Source organism: Cyrtonyx montezumae, unplaced genomic scaffold, assembly GCF_038088225.1.
Source record: "Cyrtonyx montezumae isolate F1298 unplaced genomic scaffold, pur_monq_1.0 scaffold_3, whole genome shotgun sequence".
In the NCBI taxonomy this organism is placed as follows: domain Eukaryota; kingdom Metazoa; phylum Chordata; class Aves; order Galliformes; family Odontophoridae; genus Cyrtonyx; species Cyrtonyx montezumae.
In genome coordinates, this window is record NW_027072034.1 from 33,611,541 (window position 1) to 33,617,540 (window position 6,000).

The window sequence follows — 6,000 nt, forward strand, 5'->3', positions numbered from 1 at the left end:
AGGCACTGCATGAAGAGCTACAGTTGAGGGACTTTCAGTGTGTAAAATCTGTAGTGTACCTGTAAACTTCAAATGCCTTCTAGAGACAAGGCTGTTAAAAGTCAGGGGGCAGGGGGGAGAGTGTAGGTATCCGGACTGTCCTAGTAGCACTGGCTGCTAGGAGTGGAAGTGTGTGGCTTCTGGCATTGATATTAGATGATTATTTTGAGGGTAGCCTTGAGGTCAGCCATTGCATAAGCATGGCCAACTTTGGCTTGAGTTTTTGAGGGTGAAGTTATGCTGAAGCGCTGACCTGTGTCATAAACTGAACCCCCTGCCTTGGAAAGCAACAGCATCTCCCTAGGGAGCTGCAGGGTGTCTTCCTACAGCAGTTTCAGTCAACAGTGACAGATAAGCTGTATTTGAAGAAAAACGCTCCCCCCTTTCCTCACCAGGCTGGTAGTTATGTTTCATGCCCTGCTGGCTCTTGGCCCTCCAAAGATGCTGCCCTCAATGTGCTGCTCCAGCAGCAGCAGGGGCCTGTGCAGCTCCTGCCATGCTGTGCTGCTCCCTTTGCTATGTCAACACAGCTGCTCATGACATCTGCTGCTGGTATCGTGTGTGTTAAACACTTTTGCTTCTGGTTTGTGCTTTTTTTTTTCCCCTTCCTTGATTTATTTATTTTTTAACTTACAAAGTAAAACTCATGTCAGTTTGGCAAGCTGTTACCATGCATGCCTGAGCACTCAAGTTTGCATGGAGGGTGGGGGAAGAGCCTGAGGTTAGCATGATGACAGGAGCTTCTTAGGCAGAGGTTGCCTCTGGTGCCTCCATAGTGAAATGTCATGGGAACTTTGGCAGTTTCTTTCTGCTGCAGGGAAAGCAAGGGATGATCCAGGCATGTGTGAAAGGTTGCCTCCACCTTGGAGACCTGTGTGACCTGTGTTGAGATGGCTATGAGGTACTGGTCCTGTGTTGGTTTTGGATTATTTTTTTTGCCATGTCTGAAGGCAATCAGGAAGGTAACACCCAATGTTGTGATATTAGTTTTGGGAACCTTTTGTTGACTACCTGTGCTGTTTCTGTCTTGCAGCATGCCTATTTATTCTTTCTCTTGAAGATGCATGTGCCCACCATGTTATTCATGCTTCAATGAGAGTACCCGTAGTCACTGTCAGTTTAAATATATTATAAAGCACCTCTATACCCCAGATAAATCTTACACATTCACACAATATTTGTGAAGGCTACCGTAGCATCTTGGTCAGGCTCTGCTCCTGTTTACATTTCTTTCTCTCAGCTCTCCTTGGTGTCGCAGCTAATATACCCCCCTGACTTCAGGGGGCAAACTGCTTATTAACTAGCTAATGTTTATTGAATATGTTGAGGCTGCTAAGTATGGTGGGCTGGAAATTTATTGTTTTGTTTGTACAAGCTGCTCGGGAGACTCCCAAACAAGGGATTATATGAGGAGTGTGTGTGGGAGAGAATGGAGAACTGTTTCCAGCATTGCAATGAACATACCAGATTGCTCTAACTATCTGTGTGGCCTTTTTTGCAGTGCTGTGTGTAGCATCTCTGGGGATATTTTTGTCAGCAGTATCATACTGGGGCTTCTTAGTTGTTGTTCTCCAAAACATACGAGCTTGTTTAAACTTGACTAATGACAATTTTACTGGTTATTATGCCAACAGTTTGTCAGTTGGAGTGAGGAACTGGCCAAATGCTTGGAAATGTGTAACCAGCAAACCAGTAAAACATGCAAGTTGACCCTGCACTACCTGTGTGCTCTCATCTCCCTTGGTTGCAGGGAGTGGCAGGCTCAGTCACTGAGATGCATTAGAATTTAAGTGTACTTGTCAAAGTTTGAGGCACAGGAAGAGCATTCTGTGCAGAAACATGCTGCTTTTCTTGTCACAGTGCAAGCACTCTAAGTGCCAGGCCAAGGAAGGTGAACAAGTTCCCAGGTGCTGCCTGGTCAGGGTATATCTCTCGTCTTCCTAAGCACTGATTTAGGCATCTTTCTATGCATACCTCTAACCTAGGAGGTATTCATGAAGCTGCCTAAGGTTCAGTTTGGCTGTTATACTTTCTTTCAGACTTACTGCAGCCTAAAGCACTAGATGTTGGAGCTCTGATGCTAACAACCTACACAGTATCTGTATTATCCCAGTACCTATCTTTGCACCTGATGTTTGGATCTAAGTCTCTTTTCTCCTGCTGAGGGCTTGTGATAACTGAAGACACTGCATGGAGCCGGTGCAGGAACAGAAAAAGGGAGCTTGACTCCATGACTCAATGGCTGGGCACTCCACTGGGGATACTGACATTTCTTCACTTTTATTTAATTCCCCACAGTGTTCAGTCCAGGTGTGATATCAGCCTGTCAGTACACAGCTAGATGTCAATGCTTCATAGTGATAAAATGGCAGTCAGAAGGCCTTCCTCACGTAATGCAGAGTACAGGAGAAGTGTATGTTAATAACCTGAATATAGCTGTCCTCTATTTAGGTCAGAGGAGGAACTTGCCTCTTTCTTACTGCAGCATGCACTGAATCCAGGGCACTCATTAAACTGGAGTTAATGACACAAAGCAGTGAACATCGAGAAGCTGCATCAAGCTGTCACAATGCTGGCTGACTTTTTCTTTTGAGTCTCAGATATCTCTAACTGTCTGTGATGGTGAAGATTGCTTTTTGAGCTTGGGTACAGATTTTCTTTTTTTTTATGAGCTTCTCTATTCATTCAGTCATCATGCAGTTGCTTGTTGAGGCTTAAATCCTACTTTACTACTGAGGAATGCTCTTGCTGATATAAAGGAGCTCACGCATATCTCATGCATCTGTTGAGGAAACATTAAGCACCTTTCATACATCTGAGTCCCTCTCCCTTTCCAAGATTTGACATCCCTCTCTTCTCATTTTATTTCATCTTTTTTGATCTCTCCCATCCGGATCATTTTAACACATCAGGTAACTTGGCTGGAGCCTGACTTTTCTAGAGCAGTGCATGCACATATAGTGCTTGCTGAGATGCCATCCAGGAAGCTTTTCTCAGTGGGATTACTGTTTAGCAGTCTGGGAACTTCTTCCTTTGGGCTGTTGTATGGACTTGACTCTCCTCCTAACAGCCAGGTGTGAGGTGTCCATATGAGGGAGTAAACCTGTCCTGTGGTATGGACTGTGGCCTACCTCTGGCTGAGCACTTCTGTTGTGCCCTCTGCTCTGGTTTCTCAGATAGATAAGGAGATCAGGAGCAAATTGTGGTCACCTGGTATCTTTGTACACAACTGAGGGCTTCCTTATCACTTATCACCGTATCACTTAATACTTCCCACTGAGGCATTCTGAGACACTAAACATGCACACACTGAGGCTGCCTGTCTGTCTCAGAAGAGCACCTCTCATCAAGATGGCCTGCTCTTTCTCTCGCTTACGTTATCAGAAGTTCCAGAAAGTGGTGGAGCCATGTCTTCTTTTTACATAGAATATAAATTCAGTACTGACCCCTGGCAAAAATATGTGTGCATTAATTAAAAACTAATCACAATTAAGGGGTATTTCTACTCCTCCTTGTACCCTCTATGCAGCATCTTTTTTTTTTCCAAGGGACTTACATATTATTTTTTTATAATGTAAAAGGAAGAAAGATGACTCTTCCATATCCAGGGACTTTTATTGTATTTTCACTGCACTAGAAATCTACAGTTCCTCTCAAAGGAAGCTTGCTCTGGTTCCTGCTTCCTACCTTTGCCTCCTTTGTCTCTACTGCTATGTGCTGTGCCAAGGCAGGTGAAGGAGGATGGCCAGAGCAGAAGAAATGGATAGGAGAAGCAGTGGTGAAAAATTATTAAATGTGGGAGCAGTGATGAAAATGCTGTAAGAATGGGAAGAGGGATGCAGGCAGTGAAGGAAAGAGCAGCATAAGCATCAGCTGCAGGTGTGCATAACATTTATTAAGTGATAGAATAAAGCAAAACAAAAAACAATTCCCTTCATGGGGGATCATTAGATGATTAGAAACCTTCAGCTAGAGCAAGAAGAGTGTTTTCATAAGGAGTGTTAGTAGTCTGAATATGATGGATGCAGAACTGGGTCCTGGTGGTGTATGGGAACTGCTGAATCACGGCCTGAACCACTGATTGGTCACCTGAGGTGAGCACCAAGTCAGCCATGGGGGCACAGGTGAAGGTGATATACCTGTGTGGGTGGAAGGGGTGGAGCCTAGTTCCTCCTCTCTCAAACCCCATTTAAGGGCTGACCACCACCAGGGAAGGATCTCTTCTTGGAGATCCCTCCCATGTGGAGTCCTCTGCGAGCCTTGTCATCTTAAAGGTGAGCCATCTTCTCTTTTGTATTACCTGTATAACTGTTTATATAGAACTACTTTAAATATACCATCTTCTATACTATTCCCTGGTGGAGTATCGTCATTAGGAGTTATTTACTCTACATTTGGCGAGCCAGGCAGCTCTAACTAAATCCATAATGTCGTTTATTTGGAGTATGTTTAAATGGGCCAAGGGGGAGAACGTTACCCCCCTAGAACAGACAATCCCTGGTCTAATTCCAGGATTCATGGGGTCACCCTACTATGGATTGGCATCCGTTATTGAGAAATGGGGACCCATGCGGGTTCCAGGGACTGCCGCTCCTTCTCCATCTTATTTGACTGACTACTTCGTAGGATTAGATAAAGACATACTTGTTACCAAGGAGCGGCGGTTAGCTGCCTCTGCAGTAGCCTGGCCATTAGTAATGGCCATACTCAAGTTAGATGTTGCAAATGTTAATATGGAGACTGAAAATCAGTTATTACGAGACCGTATTGAGAAACTGGAACAACAGCTGGGTACGTTAACAACCAAAAAGCCTGGCCTAAATGTCCCCACAAGACAAATAAGGAATATATTGGTAGAAGACACCCCAAAATCAGAGGAAGAAGACTCTGATATGACAGGGGAAAAGATCTCTAAGGCAGATCTCGAAACTCCATCTATGATGGACCCATTCGAGATTCGGCCTATTATAACTCAAAAAACAAAGAAGGTACAGGATAGACCAGCAGGGGTGCCTCCTGACCAATGGCCCCCTGCAGAAACCTGCCTCCATGTGACCGCTCGTCCATATACAGCTAATGAGTTGATGGACCTAGTACAACGGTTCCATCAGAAACCAAGAGAAAGCATACCATCATGGCTCCTAAGGTTATGGGATGCAGGAGCTGAAAGTGTTTTAGTAAATGGAACAGAAATGTCAAAATTAGCATCTATAACGATAAACCCGGCATTAAGACAAAGATTATATGCAGCTGTCCATTATAATGAGGAAAACCATTCTATTATAGATTGGTTGATGGCTGCATGCCGCTTAACATGGCCCAACAAAACCGATATCCCTCTTAATACTGGTTTGTGGTCCTCTATGGAGGACCTCCAGACCTATATCAGAGAACTGGGTATGAGGGAGGCTCTGTATGCGGACACTTTTGAAAGCCCCGATACGGAAAAATTTACAGCGGGCATGAGAGATCTAATACTACAGCAGGCCCCCTCCCACCTATATGGGATGTTGGTTTCCATATTAAATCCATTGGTGGCATCAGAAGCCATCGTACAGCAGGCAGCCCAGTTAGTAGCAGACTTAGGGGAGACGGAGCGCGTAAGAACCAGGCGTAATGTTCGTATAGTGGAAGATGCTGAGGCCTTCCCTATTAGAACTAAAAAGCCTGCTCCACGGATGCCCCGATCAGGCCCCGTACGGGTATCCCGGAGGACTATGTTTAATGATCTCATACGGGCTGGGGTTGCATTTACCAAAATTGATGGGCAACCCAACCATGTTTTGTTACAGCTGTGGAAACAGCTTAGAAATGATCAGAAATTTCAGAGTGCTCCCAGAAAATCGGGAGTACGAATTATAGAAAAAACACCAACAACAACCTGGAATTTGGCTGACTTTATAATACCGAACAGAAGGAAAAAATATCCGCAGGTGTCACAGGCTACAGTGCCTGAGCCAC